This window comes from Scyliorhinus torazame, chromosome 8, assembly GCF_047496885.1.
Source record: "Scyliorhinus torazame isolate Kashiwa2021f chromosome 8, sScyTor2.1, whole genome shotgun sequence".
In the NCBI taxonomy this organism is placed as follows: domain Eukaryota; kingdom Metazoa; phylum Chordata; class Chondrichthyes; order Carcharhiniformes; family Scyliorhinidae; genus Scyliorhinus; species Scyliorhinus torazame.
The window spans coordinates 47021228-47042581 of NC_092714.1; the positions used below are offsets into that span (position 1 = coordinate 47021228).

The 21354-nt window shown below is 52.2% G+C and overlaps 1 protein-coding gene across 7 annotated transcripts in view; it reads left to right on the top strand.

The window, feature by feature from the left end:
* The first annotated feature begins 6119 nt into the window (after nt 1-6119).
* Nucleotides 6120-21354, top strand: part of cmss1 (cms1 ribosomal small subunit homolog) — a 544867-nt gene continuing 529632 nt past the window's right edge. For 2 of the 7 annotated variants that reach the window (XM_072513508.1, XM_072513517.1), the window contains exon 1: nt 6131-6197. The gene's annotated coding sequence lies outside the window, so the exon portion shown is untranslated. Of the gene's footprint in view, nt 6198-21354 lie in introns of all 7 variants that reach the window. The other 5 variants (XM_072513512.1, XM_072513514.1, XM_072513506.1 and 2 more) reach the window with 5 other exon arrangements.

Consider the following 21354-nt stretch of genomic DNA (forward strand, 5'->3'; position numbering starts at 1 on the left):
ACAGGCTTGCGCAGTCCAAACGCCAAGTCGCACCGGGGGCGCCCGCTGCTATTTCTGCGGCCAGGCGAAACACCCCCGGCAGCGCTGCCCGGCCCGCGCAGCGATCTGTAAGAGCTGCGGGAAAAAGGGCCATTTCGCGGCTGTGTGCCGGTCCCGCGAGGTCGCCGCTGTCCCGGGAGAACAGGGAGCCCTGCACGCCGTTTACACTCCCCAACCCCCCCAGCGCCCCATGTACGACCCGCAGGCGCAGCCACTCTGGGTCCCGACCACCACTGTCCCGGGAGAACAGGGAGCCCTGCACGCCGTTTACGCTCCCCAACCCCCCCGCGCCCCATGTATGACCCGCCGGCGCTACCACTTTGGGTCCCGACCACCGCTCTCCCCGGAGAAGAGGGAGTTCTGCGCGTCTCTAACGCCCCCCAAACCCCCCCCCCCCCCGCGCCCCATGTATGACCCGCCGGCACTACCAATTTGGGTCCCGACCACCGCTGTCCCCAGAGAAGAGGGAGTCCCGCGCGTTCCTAACGCTCCCCAACCCCCCCAGCGCACCATGTGCGACCCGCAGACGCCGCCATTTTGGGTCCCGGCCACCATGAGGGGAGGAAGGGCGCCGCCATCTTGGACCACCCCAGACCTGTACGACGCATGGGGGCGGCCATTTTGTCCACCCCGCCGCCATCTTGTGACCCCCCAGCCATGTGCGATGCATGGGGGCAGCCATCTTGTTCACCCCGACGCCATCTTGGACGGCAACAACGGACCCCAGTGTCGACGGCTCCATGGGGTTCGAAGAAGACGCTCAACCACTACAACCACGTCTCGCTTCAATGATGCTGGACCAAGCTCGGCCCCGGACACTCCAGACGACGACGACAACGGTGCTGATAAACGGGCACGCGACACCATGCCTAGTCGACTCCGGGAGCACGGAGAGCTTTATCCACCCCGACACGGTAAGACGCTGTTCTTTGACCATCCACCCCAGCGCACAAAAGATTTCCCTAGCTGCAGGATCCCACTCCGTACAGATAAAAGGCTTCTGCATAGTTACCCTAACGGTGCAAGGGAGGGAGTTCAAAAACTACAGGCTCTACGTCCTTCCCCAACTCTGCGCCCCCACATTACTGGGATTAGACTTCCAGTGCAATCTACAGAGCCTAACCTTCAAATTCGGCGGCCCAATACCCCCACTCACTATCTGCGGCCTCGCAACACTCAAGGTGCAACCCCCGTCCTTGTTTGCAAACCTCACCCCGGATTGCAAACCCGTCGCCACTAGGAGCAGATGGTACAGCGCCCAGGACCGGACCTTCATTCGGTCCGAAGTCCAGCGGCTACTAAAGGAAGGCATAATCCAGGCCAGCAATAGTCCCTGGAGAGCACAGGTGGTAGTAGTAAAGACAGGGGAGAAGCAAAGGATGGTCATAGACTATAGCCAGACCATCAACAGGTACACACAACTAGACGCGTACCCTCTCCCCCGCATATCCGACATGGTCAATCGGATTGCCCAATATAAGGTCTTCTCCACCGTGGACCTTAAGTCCGCCTACCATCAGCTCCCCATCCGCCCAAGTGACCGCAAGTACACGGCCTTCGAGGCAGACGGGCGATTATACCATTTCCTAAGGGTCCCATTTGGCGTCACAAACGGGGTCTCGGTCTTCCAACGAGAGATGGACCGAATGGTTGATCAACACGGGTTGCGGGCCACGTTCCCGTATCTCGACAATGTAACCATCTGCGGCCACGATCAGCAGGACCACGACGCCAACCTCAAAATTCCTCCAGACCGCTAAAGCCTTGAACCTCACGTACAACGAGGACAAGTGCGTTTTTAGCACCAACCGGCTAGCCATCCTGGGCTATGTAGTGCGCAATGGGATAATAGGCCCCGACCCCGAACGTATGCGCGCCCTCATGGAATTTCCCCTCCCGCACTGCTCAAAAGCCCTAAAACGCTGCCTGGGGTTCTTTTCATACTACACCCAGTGGGTCCCCCAGTACGCAGACAAGGCCCGCCCCCTAATACAGACCACGACCTTCCCTCTGTCGACAGAGGCTTGCCAGGCCTTCAGCCGCATCAAAGCGGATATCGCAAAGGCCACGATGCGCGCCATCGACGAGTCCCTCCCCTTCCAGGTCGAGAGCGACCCCTCCGACGTAGCTCTAGCGGCCACCCTTAACCAAGCGGGCAGACCCGTGGCCTTTTCCTCCCGAACCCTCCACGCTTCAGAAATCCGCCACTCCTCAGTGGAAAAGGAAGCCCAAGCCATAGTGGAAGCTGTGTGACATTGGAGGCATTACCTGGCCGGCAGGAGATTCACTCTCCTCACGGACCAACGGTCGGTAGCCTTCATGTTCGATAATGCACAGCGGGGCAAAATCAAAAACGACAAGATCTTAAGGTGGAGGATCGAGCTCTCCACCTTCAACTACGAGATCTTGTATCGTCCCGGAAAGCTGAACGAGCCGTCCGATGCCCTATCCCGCGGCACATGTGCCAACGCACAAATTAACCGCCTCCAAACCCTCCACGAGGACCTCTGCCACCCGGGGGTCACTCGGTTTTACCACTTTCTCAAGTCCCGCGACCTCCCATACTCTTTAGAGGAGGTCCGTACAGTCACAAGGAACTGCCACATCTGCGCAGAGTGCAAACCGCATTTTTTCAGGCCGGATGGTGCGCACCTGACTAAGGCTTCCCGCCCCTTTGAACGCCTTAGTCTGGATTTCAAAGGACCCCTCCCCTCCACCGACCACAACATATACTTCCTTAATGTGGTGGACGAGTACTCCCGTTTCCCATTCGCCATCCCCTGTTCTATCATGACCGCGGCCACAGTCATTAAAGCCCTGAACACCATATTCACACTGTTCGGTTGCCCCGCATACATCCACAGCGACAGGGGGTCCTCCTTCATGAGTGACGAGCTGCGCCAGTTCCTGCTCAGCAACGGTATAGCCTCGAGCAGGACGACCAGCTACAACCCCCGGGGGAACGGGCAAGTAGAGAGGGAGAACGGCACGGTCTGGAAGACCGTCCTACTGGCCCTACGGTCCAGGGACCTCCCAGTTTCACGGTGGCAGGAGGTCCTCCCGGATGCCCTCCACTCCATCCGGTCACTACTGTGTACTAGCACTAACCAAACGCCTCATGAGCGCCTCCTTGTCTTCCCCAGGAAGTCCTCCTCTGGAACGTCGCTGCCGACCTGGCTGGCGGCCCCAGGACCCATCTTGCTCCGAAAGCATGTGCGGGCGCACAAGTCGGACCCGGAGGTCGAAAGGGTTCACCTCCTCCACGCGAACCCGCAGTACGCTTACGTGGAGTACCCCGATGGCCGACAGGACACGGTCTCCCTGCGAGATCTGGCGCCTGCCGGCAACACACACCCCCCCCCCGACACCAATCACCCAACCCCCCCCCCCTTCCTGCCACCGCCGCACCCCACCACCGCCCCCTTCCCAGGAGGATCAGTCTTCCTCCCAGGCCCGACCAGGAATGAAGCCCAAGCTGAAACCGTAAGGCTCCCGGAGACGACAACACCGGAACAAGCACCACCACCACCACCGGGGCCGAGGCGATCGACACGGACGACCAGACCGCCCGACCGACTCGTGGCGTCGATCTAACAGTACAATATGTGGACTTTTAACGAGAACATTTTGTCTTTTCCTGACGATTACTGTAAATAGTTTGAAACAAAAAAAACCTTGTACATACTGTAATAAAATGCGAAAGTTTTCCTCCCAGGACCAGCCTTGTAAACCCTTACCACCATGCGAAGCATCACCCCGCCGGGTTCATTTTTAACAAGGGGTGACTGTGGTAGTATGCATTAGGGGTCATGTGGGACTGTGAAGCCATGATGTCATTGGCTGACAGATCCCGGGTCCTGGTTGGACGTTGACCTCTAGCTCCGCCCTGAAGGCGGAGTATAAGTACCTGGAGTCCTCCCCCGCAGGCAGTCTACTACTAAACTGCGGGGGAACAGTCACGCTTAATAAAGCCTCATCGACTTCACGCTATTCGTCTCTCGGAGTCTTTGTGCGTTACACAGATGCAGGCTACAATTTTGGGGACATGGATATGTGTCTAAGTACCACAGAGCTTTCCACTGATATTGCTGTCTTTACCCTCCAAAAAGCTATCAATGTGCCTTGCTATCAATTGCTGCAGAAATAGCTCTGCAAAATTTCTCCAAGCTCTATTAAAAGCATCTGCAAGTTCCAAACATTTTCACAATTTTCTCCCCCTGTCAATTTCATCTTTTGTACATAATGCACAGCAGGTGTCATTTTGCACTTTGTCACCAATCATCTAATACAAATACTTTTGAAGATCTTGCTTCCTAGAAAATGTTCTACATTTGTTGTGATATTACTCAAATTGCTGCATTGAATCTATGGTGATGTGTACTGGTAATTACGTGGTATAAATTTCAAATGTTCCATCATCCTCCATTCGCAAAAGATCCATATTGATAAAATATACAGCGTGTTTCATTTGCTAAGTTCTTTTTGCCATCAAATTAGAAACATTGAAAATTCTACAATTACTTTGAAATTCCTTCTGAGTGCATGTGTTCGATAAACTGTGTGTCAGATTATGACAATGTTTAGGATGCAGTCCTTTTTTGTCCTCTGCAAATAACTGCAAAAGCATTTTCATTTGCAACAGAATTACACATACTTTGAAGTTGAGATGTTTCTTGGTGATTTTATTTTTGGGGCTTGTTTAAAGAATAAAGCAATAACTACAAGATGGACACCCAAGTACAACATTATGCTGGTTTACCTGAGCTGTCTTCAGCCTATCTACTACAACCATTACCGCCCCTTTGCCTTTTCTCCATGATATCTTTGCCCTTTACTGTCTCTCCCCCTCTGTCCTATCCCAGATTTCCTCTTTTAGTTCTTCCTCCCCATTTCAACAGCATAAAACCCATCACATTTCTACCCTCTTTCATTTCGAAGAGTCATATTCAACTCAAAACATTAACTCAATTTCTTTCTCCAGACCGGCTGAGTATTTACAGCACAGAAGCAGACCCAGAGGCCTGCTGCACATGTAAGAAACAAGGCCCCGATTACGGGAAAATGATTTAGGGGAGGGCAGTGGATTAGTAAAATGTAGAGAACCAAAAGTGTGGAAGATTGGTGGGTGGGGATGGGAATGCCAGTGTGGGGGTGCGGTAGTAGAAGAGTGGCAGCATAAGACAGGGGTAATATGTTAGATTAATAATGAACTTTAACAGGGGAGAAAGTGCATATATGCAAAATGGGTTTTTAAAAAAAAAACCCTGGTAGAAGACATAGGAGCAGAATTAGGCTACTTGATCCATCGGGTCTGCTCCACCATTCAATCATGGTTGATATGTTTCTCATCCCCATTCTCCTGCCTTATCCCCATAACCCCTGATCCCCTTATGTACTATTCATATATACCCACACCAGGGAAGCATAGTGGTTAGCACTGCTACCTCGGGTGACTGTGTGGAGCTGACACTTTCTCCCGGTGTCTGTGTGGGTTTCCTCCGAGTGCTCCAGTGACCTCCCAGTCTAAAGATATATACAGGCGGATCGGTCATGATAAATTTCCCCTTAGGGCGGGGTCTCGGGAATAGGGCGGGGGTTTAAGCCTCGGCAGGGTGTTCTTTCGAAGGGTCGTTGCAGACCCGATGAGCCGAATGGCCTCCTTCGGCATTGCAGGGGTTCTATGATATAATGTGCTGTACTGGTGTTTAATGTGCAAAACAGTTAGAATCAGACTATTTACATTGCAGAAGGTGTTTCTTTCGGGGGGCGGGGAGAGCCGAGGGTTCTGTTTATTTTAAACTGGGCTGTTTTTCGTGTTGCCGCCATGTGCGCTGGGTGAGGGCTGAGCTCCTTCCTGCGTCCCCCGGTTCCCCTGGAAACAAGAGCTGGTCTCCTCTTCGGCGCAGCACTTTCGACATTCCTCGCGAGCAACCGCGTTTTAAAATAACCGCCCCGGCGCCTGGCGGCGTCGGCGGGGTGGCCGAGCTCGGCCGCCGCTCGCGCGCTCCCGTCCCCGATTTATGGGAGGCCGCAGGGAGGGAGGGCGGTTTGTGTGGAATGTGCGGCTCGGCTCCTCTCCCTCCATCCAGTGTCGGCACCGCGTTGCCCGGGCGGGGAGGAGGAGCAGGAGCGGCAGCCGGGCTGGGAGCCACACTCAGGTACAGGGAATGGGGGAGGGAACGGCTCACTCACTCACTCACTCCCACACCCGGGCGGCAGGGCCGGAGACCACCCTCTCCACTCCCGGTGGGTTATAATTAACTCCCCTCCTCTTTGAAGCCTGGCTCTGAAGTGTGTGCCACATGAGGGCCGCTGGGGGGGGGGATTGCACGAGTTACTGAATCCCAAACAAATGCTGAACAATCTCAGCCGGTCTGCACTGTGGCGAGAGAGAGAGAAGGGAGCTGACGTTTCGGATCAGGACACTGTCCTCAGCTGTGCAGAACATGTGCTGGGAGGTGTCTCCTTTTAAATGGACCAATGGTTATTGGGATCAGGTGGAACCAACTGCTGCCTCCCCAACTCTACTGGAGCAGCCAATCTCCGCCCATTTGTAGCAAGTCAGGATTTGTGAAAGCTTTTGTCCCAACAATTGCCATATGACATGAGGATGGCACAAAATTGTTGCTTCACAGCGCCAGGGTCCCCGCTTGGATCACTGTCCATGCAGAGTCTGCACGTTCTCCGTGTCTGGGTTTCCTCCGGGTGCTCCAGTTTCCTCCCACAACTCCCGAAAGATGTGCTTGTTAGGTGAATTGGACATTCTGAATGCGCTCCCTCTGTGTACCCGAACAGGCGTTGGCCTGTGGCGACTAGGGTTTTTCACAGTTACTTCATTGCAGTGTTAATGTAAGCCTACTTGTGACAATAATAAACATACGAACGAGGAACAGGACTTCCGGGTGTGGCGATGCGGAGCTAAGCCGCACGAGTCGGCAGCTCCCACTATCACGGACTTTCGGGCTCGCTAGAGGAGCCCCAACTGAACTTTTTCCGACAAAAACCCGTGGGGAAGGGAAGAGAAGTCCCCCTCCAACGCCTATGAAACAAACCCGAAGTGCAACGGCCAGAAAAGTGGCACTGGAGCAACGGGAGAAGCAGGGTAAAAAAAACAAAATGGCGGCGGCCAGGGACAAAGGGGAGCTGCAGGAGTTCATCAAGCGCTGCTTCGAAGAACAGCGCGAGGAGATGCGCAAGGAGATGCTGGCGCCTATGCTTTCGGCAACTGAAGGACTCGGGATCACCCAGAAGGCCCACGAGGTTAAGATCCAGGAGGTAGAGAAAAGAGTCAGCCAGAACGAGGACGAGCTCTTGGGCCTGGCAGTGAGAGTGGAGCAGCACGAGGCGCGACACAAGAGGTGGGCGGGAAGACTCGAAGACCTGGAAAACAGGTCGAGGAGAAAGAAACTGCGGATCCTGGGTCTCCCTGAAGGAGTGGAGGGGGCCGACGCCGTGGCATATGCGGGCACAATGATCGGGGCGCTGATGGGCGCGGAGGCCCCCCCGGGGTTGCTGGAGCTGGAAGGGGCGCACCGGGTGCTGGCGAGGAAGCCCAAGTCAAACGAGCCGCCAAGGGCGATGGTGTTGAAGTATGATGACGGTTGTATATAGGGGGGCAAGCACGCGCAGGGAATGTTATATGGGCTGGGGACGAGAGACAAGGCCGCAACAGAAGCTGCGTCAGGGGGGGGCGGGGCAGGCTCTGGAAAGCGTGGGGTTTTTCTCCCGCGCGCGGGAAGAAAGGTGGGAGGGGGAACGTAGGAACGTCTACTGAAGGGGAGATTCCCACACGGGGGGGGGTCGGCGGGGGGCGGGGTGTGAGTGCCCCTCCAGTCCGACTGATAACATGGAACGTGAGGGGCCTGAACGGACCCGTGAAGAGGGCTCGAGTGTTCACGCACTTGAAGGGACTGAAGGTAGACGTGGCTACCTGAAGGTGGCGGACCAGGTTAGGTTAGGTTAAGAAGGGGATTGGTAGGACAGGTATTTCACTCGGGACTGGACGCGGAAAATAGAGGGGTGGCAATTCTGGTGGGAAAACATGTGTCATTTGAGGCCAAGACTATCGTAGCGGTCAATGGAGGGAGATACGTGATGGTGAGTGGTAGGTTGCAAGGGACGTGGGTGGTGTTGGTAAATGTATACGCCCCGAACTGGGATGATGCTGGATTCATGAAACGCATGTTGGGGCGCATCCCGGACCTGGAGGTAGGAGGACTGATAATGGGAGGGGACTTTAATACAGTGCTGGATCCAGCACTAGACCGCTCCAGATCAAGGACGGGAAAGGGGCCGGCGGTGGCCATGGTGCTCGGGGTTGAGGGACCAGATGGGGGGAGTGGACCCATGGAGGTTTGCAAGACCGCAGGCCAGGGAACTTTCTTTCTTCTCCCACGTGCACAAGGCATACTCCCGGATAGACCTCTTTGTGCTGGTCAGGGTGCTCATCCCGAGGGTGGAGGGGACGGAGTATTCGGCCATAGCCGTTTCGGACCATGCCCCGCACTGGGTGGAAGTGGGGCTGGGAGAGGAGAGGGACCAACGCCCGCTGTGGCGGTTGGATGTGGGACTGCTGGCAGATGAGGCGGTGTGTGGGAAGGTAAGGGGGTGTATTAAAAGGTACCTGGAGGCCAACGACAACGGGGAGGTGCGAGTGGGGGTGGTATGGGAGGCGTTGAAGGCGGTGATCAGGGGAGAGCTCATCTCCATCAGGGCTCATAGGGAGAAGACAGAGGACAGGGAAAGGGAGAGGTTAGTGGGGGAGATTTTGCGAGTGGACAGGAGATACGCAGAGGCCCCGGAGGAAAGATTACTTGGGGAAAGGCGACGGCTCCAGATGGAATTTGACCTGTTGACCACGGGGAAGGCGGAGGCACAGTGGAGGAAGGCGCAGGGGGTGACCTACGAGTACGGGGAAAAGGCCTGTCGGATGCTGGCACACCAGCTCCGTAAGAGGGTGGCGGTGAGGGAAATAGAGGGAGTCAAAGATGGCGGGGGAGCCATGGCCCAGAATGCAATGGAAATAAACAAGGTATTCAAGGCCTTCTACGAAGAGCTGTACAGGGGGGAAGAGGGGATGAGAAGATTCCTGGACCAACTGCGGTTCCCGAGGGTGGAGGAGCAAGAGGTGGCTGGTTTGGGGGCACCAATCGGGTTGGAGGAGCTGAGTAAGGGTTTGGGGAGCATGCAGGCGGGGAAGGCCCCGGGGCCGGACGGGTTCCCGGTGGAGTTCTATAGAAAGTATGCGGACCTGTTGGCCCCGCTATTAGTGAGGACCTTTAACGAGGCAAGAGAGGAGGGGACCCTGCCCCCGACAATGTCGGAGGCGACAATTTCCTTGATTCTGAAGCGAGACAAGGACCCACTGCAATGTGGATTGTACAGGCCGATTTCGCTCCTTAATGTGGACGCTAAGCTATTGGCAAAAGTGCTGGCCACGAGGATTGAGGACTGTGTCCCGGGGGTGATACATGAGGACCAGACGGGATTTGTAAAGGGCAGACAATTAAATACGAATGTGCGGCGGCTCTTAAACGTGATAATGATGCCATCGGAGGAGGGAGAGGCGGAGATAGTGGCAGCCATGGACGCGGAAAAGGCCTTTGAGCGAGTGGAGTGGGAGTACCTCTGGGAGGTGTTGCGTAGGTTTGGGTTCGGGGGAGGGTTTATTAGCTGGGTTAAGCTTCTTTACAGCGCCCCGGTGGCAAGTGTGGTGACGAACCGGCGGAGGTCGGAGTACTTTCGGCTGTACCGAGGAACAAGGCAGGGGTGCCCTCTGTCCCCCCTGTTGTTTGCATTGGCGATCGAACCCTTGGCCATATCACTGAGGGAGTCTAATAAATGGAGGGGGGTGGTCGGCGAGGGCGAAGAGCATCGGGTGTCGCTATACGCGGACGACCTGCTGCTGTACGTGGCGGACCCAATGGAGGGGATAGTGGAGGTCATGCAGACTCTAAGGGAGTTTGGGGAGTTCTCGGGCTATAAGCTCAATGTAGGGAAGAGCGAGCTTTTTGTACTACAGGCGGGGGACCAAGAAAGAGGGATAGGGGACCTACCGCTGAGGAGGGCAGAGGGGAGTTTTCAGTATCTAGGGATCCAGATAGCCAGGAGCTGGGGGGCCCTACACAAATTGAATCTGACAAGGTTGGTGGACCAAATGGAGGTGGACTTCAAAAGATGGGACATGTTGCCGCTCTCGTTGGCGGGTAGAGTGCAGTCGGTAAAAATGGTGGTCCTTCCGAGGGTTTTGTTTGTGTTCCAGTGCCTCCCCATCGTGATTACCAAAGGCTTTTTCAAGAGAGTAAGTAGGAGTATTATGGGGTTTGTGTGGGCGAACAAAACCCCGAGGGTAAGGAGAGGGTTCCTGGAGCGCAGTAGGGACCGAAGAGGGCTGGCGCTGCCAAACCTAGGGAGCTACTACTGGGCAGCAAACGTGGCGATGATCCGTAAGTGGGTTATGGAGGGAGAGGGGGCGGCATGGAAGAGGATGGAGATGGCGTCCTGCAAAGGAACGAGCTTGGGGGCGCTGGTGACGGCACCGCTGCCGCTCTCGCCATCAAAGTACACCACGAGCCCGATGGTGGCGGCAACGTTAAGGATCTGGGGCCAGTGGAGCGGCATAGGGGTGCAGTGGGAGCCTCGGTGTGGTCCCCGATCAGGGGTAACCACCGGTTTGTCCCGGGGAAGATGGACGAGGGGATCCAGGGCTGGCACCGGGCAGGGATTAGAAGAATGGGGGACCTGTTCATCGACGGGACATTTGCGAGCCTAGGGGCACTGGAGGAGAAGTTTGAGTTACCCCCGGGAAATGCATTCAGATATATGCAGGTGAGGGCCTTTGTGAGGCGACAGGTCAGGGAATTCACGCTGCTCCCGACACAGGAAATTCAAGACGGTGATCTCGGGTGTATGGGTCGGGGAGGGCAAGGTTTCGGCAATACACCAAGAAGAGGGGGAAGCGCTAGCAGAAGAGTTGAAGGGTAAATGGGAGGAGGATCTGGGGGAGGAGATCGAGGAAGGTTTGTGGGCTGACGCCCCGGGTAGGGTTAATTCCTCCTCCTCATGTGCCAGGCTCAGCCTGATACAATTTAAGGTGGTTCACAGAGCGCATCTGACGGGGGCGAGGTTGAGTAGGTTCTTTGGGGTAGAGGACAGATGCGGAAGATGTTCAGGGAGCCCAGTGAACCATGTCCACATGTTCTGGACATGTCCGGCACTGGAGGGGTTCTGGAGAGGAGTGGCGGGAGCAATATCTCAGGTGGTGAAAGTCTGGGTCAAGCCAAGCTGGGGGCTAGCAATATTTGGAGTAGTGGACGAGCCGGGAGTGCAGGAGGCGAAAGAGGCCGGCATTCTGGCCTTTGCGTCCCTAGTAGCCCGGCGAAGGATCTTGCTAATGTGGAAGGAGGCGAAGCCCCCTCGCGTGGAGGCCTGGACAAACGACATGGCTGGGTTCATAAAGTTGGAGAGGATTAAGTTTGCCTTAAGGGGGTCTGCGTAGGGGTTCTACAGGCGGTGGCAACCGTTCCTAGACTACCTCGCGGAGCGTTAGAGGAAGGTCGGTCAGCAGTAGCAGCAACCCTGGGGCCCCCTGGGGGGAGGGGAGGGGAGGGGAGGGGGGAAACGAGAGATTGCTTGAGGGGACGGAGGAGCGGGGAATAACATGGAGGGTGGGGGAAACTGGCACGAATGGGCGAGAGCCAGTGTATAAAGCTATGTAAATATATCATCTTACCATGTATATACCTTGCTCAGGGCGATTTTGTGTTATTTTGTTTCAGTGGGGGGATATAAATATATTTTTTAAAAATAGAACTAGGAACAGGAGTAGGCCATCTGGCCCCTCGTGCCTGCTCCGCCATTTAATGAGATCATGGCTGATCTTTGTGGACTCAGCTCTACTCTCCGGCCCGTACACCATATCCCCGTATCCCTTTATTCTTTAGAAAGGTATCTATCTTTTTCTTAAAAACGTTTAAAGAAGGAGCCTCAACTGCTTCACTGGGCAAGGAATTCCAGAGATTCACAACCCTTTGGGTGAAGAAGTTCCTCCTAAACTCGGTCCTAAATCTACTTCCCCTTATTTTGAGGCTATGCCCCCTAGTTCTGCTTTCCCTGACCAGTGGAAACAACCTGCCCGCATCTATCCTATCTATTCCCTTCATAATTTTATATGTTTCAATAAGACCCCCCCGCATCCTTCTAAACTCCAATGAGTACAGCCCCAGTCTACTCAACCTCTCGTCATAATCTAATCCCCTCAACTCTGGGATCAACCTAGTGAATCTCCTCTGCACTCCCTCCAGTGCCAATATGTCCTTTCTCAGGTAAGGAGACCACAACTGAATACAATACTCCAGATGTGGCCTCACCAACACCCTATACAATTGCAGCATAATCTCCCTAGTCTTGAACTCCATCCCTCTAGCAATGAAAGACAAAACTCGATTAGCCATCTTAATCACCTGTTGCACCTGCACACCAACATTTTGCGACTCGTGCACCAGCACACCCAGGTCCCTCTGCACAGCAGCATGTTTTAACATCTTACCGTTTAAATAATAATCCATTCTGCTGTTATTCCTCCCAAAATGGATAGCCTCACACTTGGCAACATTGAATTCCATCTGCCAGACCCTAGCCCATTCACCTAACCTATCCAAATCCTTCTGCAGACTTCCGGTATCCTCTGCACTTTTTGCTTTACCACTCATCTTAGTGTCGTCTGCAAACTTTGCCACATTGCACTTGGTCCCCAACTCCAAATCATCTAACATTATTATGAATCCAAGTGCAGGGTTCCCTTCCACGTTTGTAGTTGATTTGATGCCACAGTTACAATAGTGATTTAAAATAAATCAGGATTCAACTCCTGTTGCGAGGCATAGTGTTGGATTTGGTGCCAGCGGGATCTTAATGCAGGGGGGTGGGGGGAAGGCGGTGCTCCTTTTTTAAAAACTTCTGGTAGCTCATGAGCATTTCTCCCTGGTTTCTAAGCTGGGAAACTAACATGCTATCGTTTTATTAAATTAGTAACCAATTACCTTTTAAAAATAATTTAGAGTACCCAATTCTTTTTTTTCAATTAAGGGGCAATTTAGCGTGGCCAATCCACCTAGCCTGCACATCTTTGGGTTGTGGGGGCGAAACTCACGCAAACACGGGGAGAATGTGCAAACTCCACACGGACAATGACTCAGAGTCGGGATTGAACCTGGGACCTCGGCAGCAGGGCTAACCCACTGTGCCACCATGTTGCCTGTTCGTAAATAATTACCTGATCAAATAAATAAAAAGAATTGGACGGCCATGGCAGGGAAAGTGATGTGCTTTAATTGCAACATATGAGAGTTCAATTCCAGACAGCCATCTCCGCAAGTGCAGCTTGAGCAACTTCAGCTCAGAGTTGTTGAGCTCCAGAGACAAAGAGGAAAAGTTACCTGGACATTTGGTTCTCAGAGGCTGTCACACACCTTACATTAAGTAAACTAATGGTCTGGGACAGGAGTGTGTGATTGTGTGTTTGGGGATCCATGATTCCATGATGGAAGAGCCTCTGCCTTTGCTTTTGACCAACAGGTACAAAGTACACTGCCTGTATGGATGAGAGTAAGGACTGCAGAATGGATGAACCGTAGCACAGTAGTGCAGGGGCCCACTTAAGTGAGGGAAGTGAAAAATAATGTGGTTGAGATAGGGAACGGTATGCTGTAGTACTGGAGATAAATAATGTTCTTTGCAGCTCTGACTGGCAGTTCTGAATGATGTGTTCCCTACCAAATTTATAGACATCCTTGTGGTTGGAGCCAAATTGGAGGAAGGATCCAGTTGTTGTGCTCAAGGAAGAACCAACAACATAGGTAGAACTAGGAATTATATTCTGCTGATAGATTTGGTGAACTTGCGGTGCAAATTAAAATGCTGTACCTCAAAAGTAATAATCTCTGGATTGTGACCTGAGCTATGGACCAAGTGCAATGGATCAAGGAAACAAGTGAATAAAATGCATGGTTCAAAAATTTGTCTGGGAATAAGGGATTTGATTCATGGACACTGGGAAAATAATAATAATCACTTATTGTCACAAATAGGCTTCAATGAAGTTACTGTGAAAAGCCCCTAGGCGCCACATTCCGGTGCCTGTTCGGGGAGGCTGGAACGCAAATTGAACCCGCGCTGCTGGTCTTGTTCTGCATTACAAGCCAGCATTCTTAGCTCACTGTGCTAAACCAGCCCCTAATAAGGAGCTGCTCATCGGGATGGGATCCACTTAAACCAGGATGGAATCAGCATGAATCTTTTAACAAGGGCTTTGTATAGGGCTTTAATCTAAAAGGCTTGGAGAGGTCAGGTAAAGGGAAATTTAGAAATCCAAGGAGAAAGTTTGAGACATCACAGCAGTATAGTGATTTGAATAAAGACAAGTAGAGTGGAACAGGAAGGGACAGAGAGTCTAATGGCAATAGTGCATCAGGTGAAATATCCATGCAAAGAATAGTGGTGTCAAAAAATTAAAGGCTCCTTACCTGAATGCAAGAGGCGTTCATAACAAACGAGGCACAATATAAATAAATGAGTTTAATTTAATCACCATTGCGGAGAGATGATTGCAAGGTGACCAAGTTTGAGAAATTAATGTTCCAGGGTCCACAACATTTCAGAAAGACCGACGGAATGGAAAATTAGGAGGAGTAAAGGATGTCATAAGGACAATAATAAGAAAGGTCTTTAGCTCAGAAGACACAGAGGCAGAATCAGTATGGTTCGAAATTGGAACTACCAAGGAACCCAAAAACTTTGGTGGAAGTAGTTTATAGGCCCTTTGAGCGCAGTTTTAAATTTTTTTCATGGAATGTGGGCTCTGATGGTTAGGCCAGCATTATTCCCATCTCTAATTGCCCTTCAGAAGGTGGTGGTGAGCCGCCGCCTTTGAACTGCTGCATTCCATGTGATGGAGGTACATCCACAATGCTGTTAGGGAGGGAGTTCCAGGATTTGGACCTAGTGACAGTGAAGTAATTGTGATATGGTGCCAAGTCATGATGTATGGCTTGGAGAGGAACTTACAAATGGTAGTTTTCCCATGCATTTGCTGTCCTTATTCTTCTAGGTGGTAGTGGTCATGGGTTTGGAAGGTGCTATTGAAGGAGCCTTCGTGAGTTGCTGAGATTTGTGTTGTAGATGGTATTCAGTGCTGCCACTGTGCATTGGCGGTGGAAGGAGTTATGTTTAAGGTGGTGGATGGGGTTCTGGTCAAGCAGGCTGCTTTGCCCTGTCTGTGTGTTGTTGGAGCTGCAATCATCCAGGCTAGTGGAGACTATGGATCACATTCCTGACTTATGCCTTGTGGACAACCTAGGGGAGTCAGGAGGTGAATTACTCATAACAGAATTCCCAGTCCCAGTATTTGACCTGCTCTTGTAGCCACTGTATTTATATGGCCTATCCAGTTCAGTTTCTAGTCAATGACAACCCCCAGAATATTGATTATCATAGATTATCATAGAATTTACAGTGCAGAAGGAGGCCATTCGGCCCATCGAGTCTGCACCGGCTCTTGGAAAGAGCGCCCTACCCCAGGTCAACGCCTCCACCCTATCCCCATAACCCAGTAACCCCACCCAACACTAAGGGCAATTTATCATGGTCAATCCACCTAACCTGCACATCTTTGGATGTGGGAGGAAACCGGAGCACCCGGAGGAAACCCACGCACACACTGAGAGGATGTGCAGACTCTACACAGACAGTGACCCAAGCCGGAATCGAACCTGGGACCCTGGAGCTGTGAAGCAATTGTGCTATCCACAATGCTACCGTGCTGCCCCTGATGGTGGGGGAATTCAGTTTGGTAGTGCCATTGAATGCATGGGAAGATGGTTAGGTTCTCTCTTGCTGGAAATGGTCATTGTTTGGCACAAATGTCAGTTATGAACCCAAGCCTGAATGTTGTGGAAGTTTTGCTGCATATAAACACAGACTGCTTCAATATCTGAAGAGTCGCAAATAATGCTGAACTTTGTGCGCTCATCAGCGAACAACCCCAGTTTTGACCTTATGATGGAGGGAAGGCCATTAATAAAGCAGCTGAATATGGTTATGCTGAGGATGCTCCTTTTTGAGGAACTCTTGCGGCTATTGCAGAAACATATAAAATAGGAGCAGGAGGAGGCCATTCGACCCTTCGAGCCTACTCCGCCATTCATTTTGATCATGGCTGATCATCCAACTCAGTAACCTGTTCCTGCTTTCCCCTCATATCCTTTGATCACTTTAGCCACTAGAGCTATATCTAACTGCTTCTTGAAAATATACAATATTTTGACCTCAATTGTGTTCTGTGGTAGAGAATTCCACAGACAGACCATTCTCTGGGTGGTGCTAAATATATTGTTAGACTGATCCCTGGTTCTGGACTCTGCCGCCATTGGGAACATCCTTCCTGCATCTGTCCTGTCCAGCCCTGTTGCCATTTTAGAGGTTTCTATGAGATCACCCTTAATCCTCTAAACTCCAGCAAATATAATCCTGACCAAGTCAATTTCTCCTCCTACACCTGCCCCACTTCAGAGGTTAATTTCAGGCTTGTGTTGATTCAGATTCGTCCCGCTGCCTAGGGAAAGTGGGCAGCATAATCAAAGACCTTTCCCAACTGGGTTATTCTCTCTTCCAACCTCTTCCATCAGGCAGGAGTTACACAAGTCTGAGAACACGCACTAACAGGCTCAAAAACAGCTTCTTCCCCACTGTTACCAGACTCCTGAATGACCCTCTTATGGACTGAGCTGATCTCTCCACCCATCGCCTCTACTGAGGAGTACTACACTCCTTATGCTTCTGGGACTGGGATGATTGACCACTAGCAACCACAACCATGTACCTTTGTGCTAGGTATGATTCCAACTGGTGGAGAGCTTTCCCCCGATTCTCATTGACTCTAGTTTGCTAGGGCTCCTTGATGCCACACTGAGTCAAGTGCTGCCTTGATGTCACTCTCACCTCACTTTTTTTTCCAAAGACATTTTATTCCAAACATACACAATATCAACAAAATACACAGTCCAACAAAACATAGTTAACAATTTGTGCAATTTTTCCCTTTTTACTTCCTGCCCTCCCTCTACACCCCATTGCGACGAACAGCTCCTCAAATAAAGTTACGAACGACCTCCACCGCACTTTGAAGCCCTCTTCTGACCCCCTCAGAGCGAGCTTAATCTTCTCTGCCCGAGGAAAGTCAGACAAATCTCCTAGCCAGGCCGCCACCCCCGGTGGCGTATCCGACCTCCAATTCAAAAGCATCCTTCGCCACGCAATTAAAGTGGTGAAGGTCACAACATCGGTCCCTTGCCCTCCAGCAGCCCCGGCTCCTCCAAAACCCCAAAGATTGCCACTATAGAGTCTGGCCTGACCTCGGCCCCCACTATCCTGGATAACGTCCCAAACACCGCCTCCCAGAAATTCTCCAACTTCTCACAGCCCCAAAATAAGTGAGCATGATTCACTGGCCCCCGCCCACACTTCTCACACCCATCTGTTGCTCCTTGGAAGAACCCACTCATCCTTGCCCAAGTCAAGTGTATCCTGTGCACCACTTTGAACTGAATTAAGCTCATCTTACCGCAGGAGGAGGTTGAGTTCACTCGCCTCACACCAGAGCCCCCATCCTATCTCCCTCGCTGTCCCATGCTCTCCCAACCATCTGTATATGTCCCTAATCCTGCCCTCCCCCAAGTCATCAGGAAGCAACAGTTGCTGTAATAACGTAATCCAGTAGCTGGGGGAATGTCAGCCACCCATTTCACGAAAAGTCTCGCACCTGCATATATCGAAACTCACTTCCCCTTGGTAACTCAAACCTCTCCCGCAGCTCGTCCAGTCCAGCAAACTTCCCCTCTGAGAACATACCCCTAACCCGCCCCAGCCCCATCTCCCTCCACTTCCCATACATCCCATCCACCCCCCAGCCTAAACCTATGGTTCCCACACAGTGGCGTTAACACTGAAATTTTATCAAACTTAAAATGCCACCTCAACTGGTTATATATCCTAATAGTCAACTCCACCACCCGACTCCCCGTCTACTTCCCTGGAGCTAATGGCAACGGGGCCTTCAAACTAAACCCCGCCAGCCCCCCATTCTGTCTCTGCCTCTGTAGAAAAGCCCTCTTTACCCTTGGTACCTGTCCTGCCCATATGAACTCCGAAATCAGTGCCTCAACCCTCGGAAAAATGCCTTAGGGAGAAAGATCGGGAAGGTCTGAAGGACAACAGGAACCTTGGCAGCACATTGGCGGCACGGTAGCACAGTGGTTAGCACTGTTGCTTCACAGCGCTAGGGAACCGGGTTCGATTCCCAGCTTGGGTCACTGCTTGTGCGGAATCTGCATGTTCTCCCCGTGTCTGCGTGGGTTTCCTCCGGGGTCTCCGGTTTCCTCCCACAATTTCCGAAAGACGTGCCTGTTAAGTGAATTGGATATTCTGAATTCTCCCTCAGTGTATCCGAACAGGCCGGAGTGTGGCAACTAGGGGATTTTCACAGTAACTTCATTGCAGTGTTAATGTAAGCCTACTTGTGACACAAATAAAGATTAGATTAGATGGTCATCTTTACCACCTGCACCGTTCCTGCCAATGTCAAGTGCAAAGTATCCCACCTCTGGAAATCCCCTCCTTTGTTTTGAAAAATATTTTAATGAGGCATTTATATATATATCAAACACAACCATAAAACAAAACAAGCAAACAAGGCTGCAAATAATCAAACCAACTAAAATACCCAACCCCTACCATCCCGCCTCCCGCTCCCCAGCTCCCTTTTTAACCCCTCTGTTGACATCTTAACTATTTTTGAAGAAGCCGATGAACGGCTGTCATCTCTGGGCAAACCCCTCCACAGACACCTTCGAGGTGAACTTTATCTTCTCCAGCCCGGGGAACTCTGCCAGGTCACTCACCCAAACCCTGCTTTCAGTAGCGCCGACTCCTGCCACTGCAATAAGATCTGTCCAGCTACCAGGGAGGCAAAAGCCAAAACATTGGCCTCTCTTGCCCCCTGGACTCCCGGGTCTTCTGACACTCCAAAGATTGCCACTTCTGGACTCGGGACCACCTTCACCTTCAAGACCTCTGACATAGCGTTGGCAAACCCCTGCCAGAAATCCCAAGCTTCAGACACGTCCAAAACATGTGAATATGATTCGCGGGCCCACCCGCACACCACCCATACCTGTCCTCCACCCCTTTAAAAAAACCTGCTCATCCTGGCCACAGTCATGTGTGCCCTGTGGACCACCTTGAACTTAATAAGGCTAAACCTAGCACACAACGCGGATGTGTTCACCCTCCTCAAAGCCTCCTCCCACAATGCAGCCTCCGTCTCCCTTCCCAATTCTTCCTCTCACTTACACTTCACTACTCCTATTGGGGCTCCCTACCAATCCACAAACTCCTTATATATTTCCGACACTTTAGCCTCACCTACCCCTGTTTTTGACACCATTTTGTCCTGCAGCCCTGGGGCGGCAGATGGGCAAAGGACGGTACCTGCTTCCTAACAAAATCCCTCACCTGTAAGTACCGGAACCCATTCCGGTGGGTAACTCAAATTTCTCCACAAACCCCTCCAAGCTCAAGAGGTTGCCCCTAACGAATAGACCCCCAAACTGCGGCAGTTGCCAATCCCGAAACCTCCCGTCCAACCCCCGGTGCAAACAGATGATTCCCGCAGATAGGTTCCCAAACTGAGGCCCCCTCCAGCCTCAGGTGCTGCCGCCACTGTCCCCGCACCCTCAGGGCTGCCATCAGTACCCGGTGTGTGGAGTACCTGGCCGGCGAGATCGGTAAAGGCGCCGTCAACAATGCTCCCAAACTCGAGTCTTTACAAGAGTCTGCCTCCATCCGCTCCCATACCGACCCCATCCCCACTACCCACTTCCTAACTATGGTATATTCACCGCCCAATAGTAGTTCATTAAATTTGGAAGAGCTAACCCGCCCTCTCCCCGATCCCACTCCAGCAGCACCTTCTTCATCCGCGGGTCTTTACCCGCCCAAACAAACTCCGAAATCAATGCATTCACCCTCCTTAAAAAAAAAACCTTTGGAATGAAGATCGGGAGATTCTGGAACACAAATAAGAACCTCGGGAGAACCGTCATCTTCACCGATTGCACCCGTCCCGCCAGCGACAGCGGAAGCACATTCCACCTTCCCAAATCCCCCTTCATCTGCTCCACCAACTGAGCCAGATTCAGCTTGTGCAGCTGCTCCCACACCCACGCCACCTGAATGCCCAAAAACCGAAAGCTCGTCCCCACTATTGGAAACGGCAACTCCCCCAGCCTCTTCTCCTGCCCCTTTGCTTGAATCAGAAAAACCTCGCTCTTCCCCATATTCAATTTGTAACCCGAGAACAGGCCAAATTCTTCCAATATGCTCAAAATCCCCCAATAACTTCCAAAGGGTTTTATATGTGTAGAGCAGTAGATCGTCTACGTGCCCTATACTCCACCCCCCCCCCGCCGTACTAACCCCTGCCAGTCCCTTGATGCTCTAGCGCCATTGCCAATGGCTCTATAGCCAAGGCAAAGAGCAATCGGGGGAGTGAGCATCCCTGCCTCGTCCCCCGGTAGAACCTAAAATATTCTGAACTCACCCGGTTCGTTCGCACACTCGCTATCGGCGCCCGGTACAACACCAGGACCCAATCCACAAATCTCTGCCCAAACCCAAACTGCCCCAGCAACTCCCATAAATAGTCCCACTCCACCCATTCAAAGGCCTTCTCTGCATCCATGGCGACCATCAACTCCACACTACGTCCCTTCGGGGGCATCATTATAACATCTAACAGTCGCCTGATGTTAGGCGACAAATGCCTCCCCTTAACAAACCTGTCTGGTTGGCAGCACGGTGGTGCAGTAGTTAGCACTGCTGCCTCACGGCGCGAGGTCCCAGGTTTGATCCTGGCCTTGGGTCACTGTCTGTGTGGAGTTTGCACATTCTCCCCGTCCCCGTGTCTGCGAGGGTCTCATCCCCACAACCCAAAGATGTGCAGGATAGGTGGCTTGGCCACACTAAATTGCCCCTTAATTAGAAACAAAAAAATTGGATACTCTAAATTTTTTTTTTTTAAACGCCGTCTGGTCCTCCCCTATCACCCCTGGCACACCATCCTCAATCCTTGAGGCCAGGATCTTGGCCAGCAACTTAGATCCACATTTAATAACGAAATTGGCCTGTAGGACACACACTGTTCCGGATCCTTTTCCCTTTTTAAAATTAAGGAGATCGAGGCCTGCAATAACGTAAGGGGGT